Below are 14,560 nucleotides of genomic sequence, written 5' to 3' on the forward strand. Positions count from 1 at the left end.
TTTATATTGTGATGCTTAGTAGAAAAACTAAGATTTTGAAAAATTGTTTAGAAAATTTAGAAAACAGAGGAATTCCTAATGAAAGTCTTTGTGGTTTAATTTCAAAACTATCTGCTAAACTAGAAATACTGAACAAAATAAATTAAATACTGAACTGGAAATTAGGAACAAAAATTGGAAAGTGTTTGCACTAGGACAAAAATTTTTCTTTGAGATACAACGAATGGCGATGCTTGTTAGATCTTAAAATATTGTCAGTTCAGTCATTCGTAAGTGTTCTGACCATAGCTGACAAATTTAATATTATCTGTGCACAGAATTTTTCCAAATTATAACTTTATTGTTTGACGGTTAGCTGATTTATTTTAAGTGCAATTAAAATATTTAACTGGCAAGTTGGACAAGTAAGTGCTGTGGAGAACAATCTTAGAATATTGCTGCTGCAGCCCGTCGATCTTATGAAGTAAGCATTCCAAAAACCACATAGCACTTATTAACTTTTAAAATTTAGTTAAAATAATAACTAATAAGCTGGTCCATCGAAAGCAACGTTTTTGGGCAGGCGTGGAGTGTGAATGGAGCTTGCTTATTCGAAAATAAGGTTATAAGGTTGGTGCAGCTTACTTTAGTCAAAAACTAATCAAAATAAAGGGTTTTTCAATAAGGGCGGGTAGATGTTGGAAGGGAATAAAAGGAGTTGTGTTTGAGGTATTAAAAAATCATTTTTTATTTGAAAGGCCCGCTTCGGCTTCTTACGGTGGCATGGATACGAGTGATCCAATTTTCAATGACTCTTCCGCATAGATCCGGCTAAATTTGAGCGATGACCTGTGTTATTTTTACCTTAAGAGCATCTGTCGATTGTAGTTTATATGCATAGACCTGCAACTTCAAGAAGCCCCACAGGAAAAAGTCTAGCGGGTCAAATCACATGAAATTTGTGGCCAATTAACATCACCTCTGCGAGAGATAACTTTACCCTCAAATCGTTCATGCAAAATGTCAATCGTGACGTTTGCTGTGTGGTACGTACTGCTGGAGTCATATGTCGCCTAGGTCCAATGTTAAGAAGCGCTCGCTGTTGATGGTGACCGCCTCACTAACATCGTTGTACGAGCAAAGCTTTTTTTACTCGCTCTGCTTAGATTTTAATCGCGAATGTTGATCTGATTAGCAAATCTTCACAGATAATAATTATTCAAATAGATATTTCTATTATTTTTTACTTACTTACTTCAATCTGAAAGTCTCCGAAAAATTCTACCAAAAAAGAGCGTCGACGACGACGGTGGTGCGGTGTAAAGCAAACAACGCAAAACAAAATTAAACTTTATAGTCCGGTTGTATGTGCTTGAATGCCAGATCCTTCTTTTATTTTCTTTTTTCTTTTTCTTGTTTTTAATTTTAGTACATTTTTGTTACAATAAAAGATGGCCGCTGATTTTCAGTGGCGGCAAATTTGAAAAGTTAAGAATTTTAGTACGAGTTTAGGATCTTGACATTTTAAGCTATAATCGCAATGATTTGTATTTACATTTTAGACTTTTAATTCAAATTTAGGTTTTAAGTTTTAATTCAAGTTTAGGCTTAAAGTTTTACATTTAAATTAAAGTTTAAGTATTGAAAATATTAAATTGAAAATAAATTTAGTTTTATGTTAAAAGTTAAACTAAATTTTAAGTGAATTCAAAAAGTGAGTTTAATAAAATTCAATAATAGGTTGATGAACTGCTTGTGCTTCAACAGTCGATTTTAAAAAAGTACGAACCAAACCAAACGGTAACTTTTTGAGGATGCATTAATACCTATAGTGAACCTCGCGTGTCGTCCCATGTTTGTTGTTTGTTAACACAGACATTTATTCAAAAATTTGCCTCGTCACCAAAGATGATTTTTCGGCCAAAATTGGGATCTTTTTCCAAGCTTTTGCAAAAAACCCAGCCTTGTCAGCGAACAAACGGCGTTGTCTATGGTCATAAACTTTGAGCTCTTGGGTCAGTTAGATCTTGTACGGGTAAGGCCTAAGGCCTGGCGCAAAAATTCACCAAGTTTAAGTCTGCGAAAGGCCAAGTTCGTGTGCAAGGCGAGGAATAGACTGCTTTGTATTCTGCTGTACACTTTCGCGGAGCGCGACGATGTTCTCGGGCGATCTCTTTTTGGCTAATTTTTACTAAACCGGTCATCTCAAATTCGGCCACCAAACGTTGAAGAGTCGACTGTGAAGGTCCACGGGCAATGCGCGCAACGTTTGCGCTAACGAACATTTATTTTGATAATAATGTCTCATAATTTGAACTTGCTGTTCAATCATATAACTTCCCATGATGATTTGGCATAAGCAGCTGAACAATAAACAAAAGATTTGACAGATGTCATCAAAACAAAATTTCCGGCAGGGAGTGCAAAAATCTACCCGTGTTAATTGAAAAACCCTATATTTCATGATGGCTGAATAATTTCTTAATCCGTTAAGAAGTTGTACCTCAATATACCAGAAACCAACGCAATTCAGCAGTCCCCAAAAACAAGTTATTTTTGTTTAAGCTTTTACATCTCCTTAGGTCGAATTTAATTAAGATCTCATATATAATTATTTTTACACAAAACAAAACAAAAAAAAACAGGCTCCATAAAATTGAAAGTACTCTTAAATATCTTTTCGGAAAAATACCTTCGGCAATATATCACACTTCTCAGGGCAAGGCCATCAACTTTTTTGGAGGGCTAATGAACTTTTATTAATTTTTTTCATTATAAACCGATATAAGTACCTACCCATTACCATCAATTTGAGATGTGATAGTTGATTTTCTGGTTCATTTAAAACCAATCTGCAAAAATGCAACTCGTCTTTGATTCAAGGTCAATAAGTATATAGTATCTCGATTTCGTTATGGAGAAGCTAGAATTACATTTTCATTTTTATATAACAGAAACCTTTGACCAAAACTGTGGATTCCATCGAGAATAATTAATCAAAAGCTTAAAAATAAAGACAAATAAAACTTTGAGTGCTAATTTTGAATGCAAACTGCAGGTTTAACATGTGGACGGAATGGATTTCACTTTTTTGAGATTCAGATAAAATCGGCTTATTCGATTATGACTATTTATAAACTTTTTTGCGTGTATCTTTCCCTTCTGTCGCGTGTGTTGTGAATACTCGAAAATTGTTAAAGCTAATTTTAGTATCGTTTTATAAGAATCACAAGTCTGGCTCAAACTGTATATTGCGTATGGCTCGTATATTTTTGTAATGGAAATCAGCGCACGCATTTGACCATATTTTTGAATTAAAACCTACTTTTATGACCAAATGTATCTATCGAATGCGTATACGTGTATATTTTGTATTTATTTGCATAAGCGACAGCAATCATGTTGCGGTGGTCTGTTTTCATGCCACACCGCCACCGACCGCTTGTTGCGCAGGCTGGGGCTGCCACACCACCGCTTGCCGCTGCAACTAGTACAGGAACCGGCTTTGTAGGAAATTGTAAATTTACGTAGCTTTTTTTCCTTGCTTTTTTTTTGTGTAAATTGTGAAACTTCCTCAACTTAAACGATCTTGAATTTTCGTATCTGTTGGTCATCGTTGTTTCTGACATTGTCTGAGCGAGTGTTTGTGTATCTCTTGAAATTTTATTCAGATCAAGCGTTACATCTGCAGACTTGGTCTGCCACATTGCTAGATTGTTTTCAAAAAATTCAAGGCCCACTGTAAATGGGTGTCTTTTAATCTTAACAGTGGTTCAAGTTAATGATTAAGTTTGGTCTTTGTTTTGTGAACTATTTTGTGAACTTGTTAAGAAGAAATATCAAGGGGCCTTTAAAGTTCCTGATCCGACTCTGGGGTTTGTTTTTTTTATATCTTATAAGCTGAAATCAAGATTCAAGCTCGAGAAGTTGGTAGTAGAGTTTTTTTGTATGCCATTAGCCCCATGGCGGTAAAACTGCGGCGGCTGTGGTGGCAATTTGGAAAAAGTTGCAAATTGCAATGATGCCACTGCTGTGTTGCATCTGCGAGTACAACCGAATTTAGTATGTGAATCTTTGATGGGTGCTGTCGTTAGTTAAGACGTTTGATTATGTTGTCGCCGTGCGTCGGTCGTCGCAGAAATGAGGTACAAGGGCAAATTAAAGTTGTTTAGCAATCATGTGCAAAAAAAGACAACAAACCAAAATACAAAATCACTTTTGGATGATTGTAACTTGAAGCCGAGTAAATCCTAAGGAAATTCCATGAAATAACCATGGAATCATGTTTTTTTGTCTAAAACTTGTCTAAGTTTGAAAATAGGTATTTGAGTTTAATGCCTTTTATGTTGATACTTAATTGATTGACTGACAGGAGGTAAGGCAGCGATAATAGTGATCAAAATTAAAACCGGACGTATCTGTCAATAATATTAAAGCTGATCATTTTTAAAAGATTTGAGTTTTTTTTCTTTTCGTTTTTCGTACAAACTCGTTTATAAAGCGGTACCATACAATTCCTCTTAATAATGTGGCTTAATGGCATCAAATATTTGTTGTTTGCTGTTTCTATGGGGTGCTATTGATAAAAAAGCCAGAACAAGCTAAGAAATAAATTTAATCCAACAGAACAAGGGCAAGTTTTTAATAATAAAAACAAATGTTGTCAATTCTGCGAAACGATAATATCTTGTATTAGATTGACTGACTCTTAAACCAACTCATTGTTATGATGCGTTCTTAAAATTAGGTTAAACAAAATACTGGGGACTTTTTTTTCCAAAGATATACAGCCATGAAGTGCTAACCTAAAGCCGATATTTTGAAAAATTATGTTTAAGGAACTCCAGTGAGTAAATTTGAAGCAAAAACAAAGAACCAGCTCAGAGGGTTTTTGTATTACATTTTATTAGACACTGACCTGGGAGTCAGTGTTTACGACTGAGAGATCAGAATTGGAATAAGAAAAAAGAAATTTTAAGGGATCAAAATAAAAAAAAAAAAACAATTTGTTTGCGAGGTCAACAAACTAAGGTAATTATAAAAAAAATAGTACTCAAAAATGTTTAAAAATTATATATATATTTAAAAACGAGGTTAGATAATAGTACTATGTAACATTTTGTGTGTTCACGCTGGCGTATACGTACTTTTATTTGTTAAATAAGTTTCTTCAAAAACTTTTCAAAGTATCATATTATAAGTTTGATACTTACGATAGTGAATCGCAGGTATTCAAACAACTTTTCACGTATTATATTCGATAGTTATCAACTGACTACTCAGTAATCGGTAAAATTATAAAGAAATTCAAAGACAGTGGAATTAATACTAATGTCGAAAGGCCTGTAACTCACTCTTAGTATCAAATATTTCCTTTAGATTTTTTGTTCCTTTGTCTAATGTTCGAAATGTAGATACATTAGAAAGTACTAAAGCGATTTTTTTCTAAACTCAATTCCATAGTAAAAACTTTATATTATTATTCTTTTGTTTAGCGTAATTTTTGAAAACAAAAAATAAATGACTAATTACCTTTTCGTTTTATTCAAGAAACATATTCAATACATTACTTTATTAATTTTCCATAGGAAGTTATTGTAATGGGCCCGATTTTTCGAATTAAAAATATTAACATTTCTGGACGTTTCAAGTCCCTGGAGCCGAAATAAAAGATTTTTGGAAAGATGTATGGCGTGCGTATGTACAAACGTTCGTATGTTCCCGACGTTTTTTTCGTCGTCCATAGCTCAAGTACTAGAAGAGATATCGACTTCAACAAAATGTTGTTATACAGATAATAATGCAGAAAGATGACGAAAAGGCTCTTAACAAAATTGCCCTGATGGTAGTTTTACCATAGCAGTTTAAAAAAAGGTGAAATATCTCATGAACCATTAACGCTAGAGACTTGAATTAAATTTTATATTGTAAAAAAATAACGTTTTAACATCTAGTACAATTTTTAGAAAAATCTAATTGACCGTTTTTTTTATAAAAAAAATAAAAACCTAAAAAAACATTACACCAAGTTGGTAAAAATTGAATTTTGACTTAAATATCTCTTCAAAAATTTGAGATCATGGCATCCAACTTATTTTATCGATTTTTAAGATTTTGACAAAAATCGAATAGAAATTTTTATTACAAAAAATAAAAACCTACAACATAAAATTAATAAAAGTTAGTAAAAATTGATTTTCGACTCAAATAACTTTTCAAAAATTTGAGACATTGGCCTTCGACTAATTCAATTTTTTAAAAATACTGTTTTCAACATTCAGCAATATTTTTACAAAAACCGAATTGACAAATTTAATGAAAGTTTGAAAAAATAATTTTTTTTTTATTAAAATTAAAAATATTAGCTTTAAATTAATTTTATCTCATAAGAAATATTGTTTTTAACATTCGGTAAAATTTTGAGAAAAATCAAACTGACAGTTTTTTAACAAAAAATAAATACCTTAAAAAAACATTACTTAAAGTTCATGAAAATAGATTTTTGGCTCAAATATTTTTATTAAAATCCAACAGTAAGTTTTTTCATAAAAAAATAAAATCTTCGTACGTGAATTTGGTAAAAATTGATGTTCGGTTTTCGATATCTCGTGACAATAAAAGATATGGACTTCAAATTCATTTTATTCATCCAATTTGTATTTGTTAATTTAAGAAATAAAAACTTTGAAGAAATGCTATTAAAATAAGTATTGTTTTTCGACTAAAAAACTCGTTAGCAAAAATAGATTTGGAAATCAAAAAATAATATGCAAAATGTTGTTGGTTATTTAAAATATTGATAACTTTTTTATAAGAACACGAAAACCTGCAAACCTTGTAAGGAAGACAAATTGACAGACGGGATAGGAAGTTATCAGTGTGGGTCACATCCCAACCTTTTTTTTTTGTATTTTCAAATTGTTTTACTAACCTTCTCCTTATAAGCTAAAGCAATAATTTCAAAATGAAATATTTTAAAATAAATATGTTGTCGTTTGCGTTTTACTGAAGGTAATTGTCAACCATATATTAACTATGCTATTAAGACCTTATTTTTGCAATTTAACAATAAATTATTTCAATACCCGTGTTTTTTTGGCATTCTATAAATAGTATAGTAGAAAATTCCCAAGAAAACGCATTGGCAGTAGCCAGATTTTTGTATTTAAAAATTGGTACAACTGAAAGAAGACCTGTCAGAATAATAATAAAAAAAAAACACAAAAAGAAAAAAGTTTTGTGAAAATCAAAAGTTAAAATTAATTTCAGCAAAAAACTGCACGTAAAACTAATAAAATGTACAATGTTCAAGAAGAAATGGTAAGAAAATATCTGGAAATTGAGAATTCAAAGTTTTAACCAAACAATTTGTCATAAAACAAAAACTTCAAGAAGGGGGTTTGTTCGTAGAATACTACATTAACTTGTGGTTGTAAAACGAGCTTGAATCTCACCTCAATACCTGAATCGAGTTAAAACGAGCTTGATTCGACTCGAATCCGGTCGGGGATTGGATACGAGTAAAAATTTGTGAAGAACAACCTATGTGGAGGAATGGGTTGTACAGATAATGGTCTGTTTTTACATGTTTGTGTACAAAAAATATAGTTTTGTTTTAATCAAATCACAAAAAAAGGACATGGAGTAGGTAGCATAGTCTTATATGGCGCTGAATTATTCAGTTCTACATTGCTTAACTTGAATTAAACTATCTCACTTCCACTTCATAAGAAACATTAAAACACTATTTGCATTTTAGAAAGTGCTGTCAAATGTAATCATTCTAAAATCTTCTTGTACGGTGGCAACACCAACAAGATTTATTTAATCTAAACTGAGATAATCCTTTGGTGGAAACAAAGCAAAACTTAACTATCTTTTCAATTGTTTTCTCTTACAAAATAAACCCAGTTAGTCCATTTTCATTAACAAAAATAAATAATATCAATAGTAACAGATTAATTTTTTTCCCAATGTATAACACATGATTCCAAATGCACAACTACTCAACGAACACAACCATCGAGATACAAATTCCCGTAGTCCGTAGGAAGATTCTACTTTAACTTTTATCGGTAGTATTTATATTAATCTTTATTAGAAATTTAGAATTAGAATGTTTTTAAACATCTTATGCATTAAATTACAAAACAAAACTATAAATTTACTTTCAGCCCAAAAGTTTTAAGTTAAAAAGTCGTATTTGTATATTTTATGTCAATAATAAACCACAATGTAATAATAGAAACAAAAAGTTTAAAATTTAGTTTGGTCATTAACGTAGTACAAAGCTCAAACAAAAATATTTCAATTTCTATTAAACCGATAGTATTACCCGTGGCGTGATGGTTAGTGCGTTGGACTGTCATGCAAGGGGTCTTGGGTCCAATCCCTGCCTGTGTCACCTATCTTTTTTCACGGATACTGCCTCTTGCGAGGAGTTGACAAATCCTCCAAGAGTTATTCTTGTCATGAAAAAGTGCTTTCTCAAATTATCCGTTCGGATTCGGCATATAAACTATAGGTCCCTTCCATCTCTGACAACTTAACTCGCACGCAAAATTGCTTGAGAGTTGTAAGTCACTAGGCCCTGGTTTTTCATGGACTGTTGCTATTTTTTTTTATTAAACCGATTAAAATAAGGAAACAAAAACAAAAAGAGGAATTTGGTTAAACTTTTATAAGCCAGCTAAAAAATCTGATAAGTCGAAAGTGTAAAATGAATTAAATTTTCTTCGAGTTATTTAAAAGCTACAATCAAGAAAATTATTCAAATTGTAATTAATGCGATTTGAAACCAATAGTCGTCTTATATCAGTCTTATTTAAAAAAACGCTATAAACCAATTATTACCTCACTTCTCAAGATATAATCCATCTAACAATAACTATACCTACTTCAAATATAAATTAAACGAAGTAAAATAGTTAAATACTATTTAAACTATACAAATCAAGCAAACAAAACAAATTAAAATAAATCTAATGAAATAAAAGTACAAGGTCGCATTGTTGCTTAACTAAATTTCAAACTTAGCTAAACTAAAGTTAACTAAAAAAAAACTGATATTTCATCAAATGCATGAAATACAATTGAAGCACGTTTCACCTGCTCTTGCTGCAAAAATAAAAACATACACAAAAATCAGGAGAAGCGTCGCGTTTGTTACCATATTAGACGTCGTCGTCGTCGTCGTCGTTTTCGACTGAGACTACGACAAAGACTACAACGACGATGATGATGACGGACGGACGGAATTATTGCGGCATAGCTTAGGTACAATATACTCTATTAATATACACCAGCTTATTGCGCTCGATGGATGGCTTAAGTTTAAGGAAATTCCATTCACATATCGACATAATTATAAATACTTCAATTGCCAAGAGATTTTTGCTTATTTGCCATTACATACATTATTATTATTTTCCAGCTCACATGATGATGAAGATGAAGACAAATTTAATTGATGGTGAGGAATGAAGATACGAGCACATTAAAACAACACCATTACACTCTGTTTAAATGGCATAGGAATCCCATATAACAAAGATATGGACGCAACGACGAACGGTAGCACTATCTAGCATATATCCTCAATCAAAATTAGCACCTATAAAACATGTCTAGATCGCGTGGTCATTAAATCATTGACTGATGGCGATGGCTTTGGCTGTAGCTCTAGCGGATAAGCTCTTCGAGGCAATTTACTATGACATTTCACATTAAACCCAGAGAGACTGCATTGCATTGCAGAAAGACCAGAGCAGCATTCCTTGGCGTCTATATCTACATAAGTGTTCTTTGCGGCAATTTATTAATTTATTGGGAAACCGCTCCAAGCAGCTTAGAATATATACAAAAAAACTGCTTATAATGACGGCTTGTACTCACAAACGCGAAGTAACGACGATGACGACAACATTAACGTGCAACGTGCGGTCTCATGTGCTACCACCTTTCCACCATCTACCATCGACCGTGTCAGTAATTACAAAGAAGTATCTTCAGAGATGTCAAGCTTTGTCTAACTGAGCCGAGGCTATGTACATTTGCACTATGATTGCGGATGTTAAGTAAGGCATTCCAATAGAAAATGCAAGTAATTCAGTTTTTGAACTTATACCTATGTACATATATAGAAGATGAACTTGAAGATATTATAGATTCGAGCACCTGCTTTATTACACACACATTAACAAAACACAATCTTTTTTACCTATTGATTGCTTAATATCCAAATTCTTAGCCTCAAAACCTATATTTATGTTACTGTGCTAAATAATTTTAAAATTAAAGATACCAAAAACTAGTAATAGTAGATTTTCGTTACACACCTTAATGCATGAATGGATATTCCGAACGTTAGTATATCTCCTTGGAACCAGCCAGTAACTGCAACAACAACAAAAACCAACAACTGCAGCCACAGACACAACCACAGCAACAACAAGAACCTCTTAACTCTGGTATAGTAACTGCAATTTATTTTTATTTTTTTTTTATAATTTTTGCCTTTGAGATACTTTTACTTTCTGTTGTATCTACACTTGTATTTTTATCTTTTTATTTATTTTTTTTTTCACACACTTCAATGCAACACTTCTCTCTGTTGAGGATTATTTTTTTTATTTTACTTTATTAATTTTTATTTTAGATAAATACAAATAAAAAAATTCTATTCAGAAGATACGAGTAGTTTTTGAGTGCCAAAGTTGTTAAAGATTCTTTATGAGTATTTTTTTTTTCTGATGAACACAACCACCGAACTTTTTTTTTGATATCGAATTTGATTTAAAAATTTCCTTAATTGATGATCATAAAACAAAATTTATTCTTAACAAAAATTCCGCGAGAAAAATTTAATTGATTATAAAATTTTGATTAAAAAAAAATACAAATTAATTTATTATTGCACAACATTCAAAATGCAGAGAGCAGACGAAAAAAGTAACGTTCAACTGCAGCAACGGTCCGTGTTCATTTGAAATTCGTTTGAAATTATCGACGACTGGTTGACGGTAAGTTTATCGTTTCGATTTTATATATGAACCCCACCACCACCACCGGATTCGGATTCAGATTCGGATTGGGGCAGAATTGGTGGAATTGGAATCGAAATATTATGGGGGATCAAAGTTGTTGGTGGTTTGGCAGTTGGCACTCAATGTATGCAGACGCAGAGCAGAGGCACAGTCAGACAAAAGATTGAGGTACACAAGAGTTTTGCTTGGTATCTGCTGGATGGCGCTCAGGTGGAAACATTTTTGCTTCAACTTCAGTGTGATTCTGCCATTCTGTGAGGTTATAGTGGTGGTGTGGTGAGGTGTTGGCTGATGTATGTTGTATAGAAGAGTTGAGGTTGAAACATCTGCAAGTGGAATTGTTGATTAATAAAAACCAAATACTTGCTGGTGATGGTTGCAATTTTTTAAATGCAGTCTCTCGGTGCTCTCAGACGACACTCAAAAGCCTTGGAGTTTAAATTAAAGTTTTGGGAGAGTGGTTAAGTTTTGTTTATTGGTGAGATTTTAACTTGGGATGATAAAAGAGACACAGAGACTGATGCAGAGAGTTAGAGAATGCTTGTTGAGTATGCACTTGTGCAGTGTAGCCGTTGTTGTTTATTTTCTACTTCTTTTTAAACCTACAATATTTTTTTTTTAATTTAAGAAGTCATTTTTTATGAATAAATTATTGTGCAAACTGATTAAAAGAAGTTTTTATAATGTTTAACTTCCCATTAGAGACATCGACTTCAAATATATTTTGCTATACAGATAATAATGCAGAAAGAGCCCTCAAGAAAATTTAGTGGGTTATTTAAAAAAATGTAATTAACGTTTTTTTTGTATCAAAAAATGTGTCACCTAGAAAATTTAAAGAACAAACAAATATTTTGTATTGAAAAAAAAAACATAAATCAATGTTGGTAAAAATTGAATTCCGACTCAAATATCTTTTCAAAAACTTGAGGTTTTGCCTTTCAACTTATTTCATCTTATGAAAAATATGGTTCTCATCAAATTTTGAAATTATCGAATTGACAGTTTTCTTACAAAAAATGAAAACATACAAAATATAATAAAAGTTAGTAAAAATTCATTTTCGAGCTTTAAACTAATTTTATCTAACAAAAACTATTGTTTTCAGTTGACAGTTTTTTGACAAAAAATAAAAACCCAGAAAAAGCATTACTAAAAGTTCGCAAATTTTAACTCAAATATCTTTGAAAACATTTGAGATAAAAGCTTCAAATTAATTTGATTTTATAAAAAAATATTTTTTTTTTCAACATCCGTTACAAACAATAAAAACCTTAAAAAGCATTACTAAAAGTTCGTAAAAATTGATTTTTGACTCAAATATCTTTTTAAAAATTCAAAATATCGGCTTTAAATTTATTTTATCTCACAGAAAATATTTTTTTTCGACGTTCAGTTAATTTTTTATAAGAATCCAACTGTCTGTTTTTTTTTTATAAAAAAAAAATAAATTCCGCAAAAAATAGTACCTACGCAAGTTTAGTAAAAATTGATGTTCGGTTCTCAGTACTGTAGAAGATATTGACTTTAAATTAATTTCATTCATCCAATTTGTAATTGTTTATAAGAAATACAAATTTTTAAAAACTGCTACTAAAATTGGTTTTTGACTGATTTTCTCGTGAACGAAAATAGATTACGAAATCAAAATATTTTATTATATGCAAAATATTGTTGGTAATTTTAAAGTTTTTAAGAATAATTCAAATGACAACTATTTTTATAAAAAACACGAAAACCTACAAACTTTTAAGCAAGACAAATCGACAGACGGGATGGGAAGTTATCATCCCAACCTCTTTTTAGTTTTTCGTTCAGATTTTCTTTTTCGATAAAAAGTATTAGTTCAATTTTTTTAATAAACGTTTTAAAATATGTGCCCATACAGGAGTTTATATGTCGTAGTCTTTATTGTGTTCGTAATATATTTGATTTGATTTTTTTTTCACTAAGAAATTTAATTTTATTCTTGATTTTTGTAAAATAATAAGCAATTCAAGAAGACAAAATTTTAAATGATTCAGTAAAATGTTGAAGCCGTTTTAGCAATTTACTAAGCTTTCCTTATTTTTAACGATCTTACTATAGCTTAACAATTTGCTGAAGTTAAAATCACGGAATGGCTACTTTAACACTCCATATGACATCTGTACAATTATTCTTATAAACGCAGTGGCTGAAATGGTGCAGTCAACAGTTGGGAATTAAAACGAAAGCATCTTGCACATGAGCAAAGAACTGCTAATTGCGAGCTATGGATATTCGTATATTTTGAATTTTTTTTCAAATGAACTTTATTTCTATTCGCATACAGCAACGAATTGTCAATTTATAATTACCCTTTTCAAAAAACCAAACAAGAGTGGTATAATTTTGATGTTAAGTTGAGCGCGAACAATTTATTCGTTGCAGTGTGGATGGTATGTGGAACGCGAATAGAGTTTGACAGTTCGTAGCGAAAGTTGTCTTGTTTTTGAAAACAAAATCCAAATTTTATTAATTTAACATAAGTGTCAAATTGTTTCTTATAATTAACGTGTGTTTTTGTTTGAAATTGACTTTTTGAAATGTGTGAAATCACGTTTGTTTGTTTATTCGTTCATTCGTTGTTCGCTCTCATGTGTAAGGCCCTTAATAGGTCCGTTTAAGCGTATTTGCTTTATTTATTTTTACAAACTGTCACTTTTTAGGCATGTTTGGAAGCTCGTTTTTAATAAAAGTCAATTAGCAATATCGTAGTTATAAAAATAAAAAGGAAGGTTTAAAATGTTTGATTCCTTTTAGTAAATTACTAAATATTTTTTGAATTGGTAACTAGTAAATTGTTAAATTCTTAAAAAAAGGTTATTTAAAATGTTGTGCCATAATCTTTTAGATAAACTAAAATTAAAGTCTATAACATTATTCTTTGAAAAAGAGAAGTATTTCGATATTTAAATAGAATTGAAATATGTACAAATAAATTACCAGTTTTAGTAGTTTTTCTTGAATTTATTTCTTATGTAAACAAATACAGATTGGATTTTTCTAAGAAAATTTAGCACAGAATGAATTAATTTTAAAGTCTATACTTTAATTTTTTGACGAAATTTGAATATACATTTTTATCAATTTCAATTTATTTTTGAAAGAGATACTTAAGCCAAAATTAATTTTACCAGCTTTTAGTAATATTTGTTTTAGGTTTTTGTTTTTTTTGTGAAAAAACCGCAATTCGTTTTTTCTCAAAATTTACTAGATGTCAAAAATATTATTCTTCCTTACAAAAAAATATTTAGGAAACAAAATTGATTTTAATTCTTAAATTTTTTGAGGGTTTTTTGTGTGATATATCCTCAAAACTAATTCATTCATATTAAAAATGTTGTTTTTACACTTAGTCAAATTAAGAGAAAAGCCCAATTGTTAACAAAATATAATTTTTAAAGAAAAAATTAACTTCCCATAGGAAGTTATTGCAATGAATCGAATTTGTCAAATTGAAAATTTTGACATTTCTCGAAATCGAAATAAATTTTTTTAGAGTTATGTCTGTG

The 14,560-nt window shown here is 30.8% G+C and overlaps 1 protein-coding gene across 2 annotated transcripts in view; it reads right to left on the reverse strand.

Annotated features, from left to right (window-relative positions):
* Positions 1–11,152, reverse strand: part of LOC129947308 (U-scoloptoxin(01)-Er1a) — a 47,077-nt gene extending 35,925 nt beyond the window's left edge. The window contains exon 1 of one of the 2 annotated variants that reach the window (XM_056057827.1): positions 10,317–11,152. The gene's annotated coding sequence lies outside the window, so the exon portion shown is untranslated. The remainder of the gene's footprint in view (positions 1–10,316) is intronic. The other variant, XM_056057825.1, reaches the window with a different exon arrangement.
* Positions 11,153–14,560: the final 3,408 nt, after the last annotated feature.

This window comes from Eupeodes corollae, chromosome 2, assembly GCF_945859685.1.
Source record: "Eupeodes corollae chromosome 2, idEupCoro1.1, whole genome shotgun sequence".
Classification (NCBI taxonomy): Eukaryota; Metazoa; Arthropoda; class Insecta; order Diptera; family Syrphidae; genus Eupeodes; species Eupeodes corollae.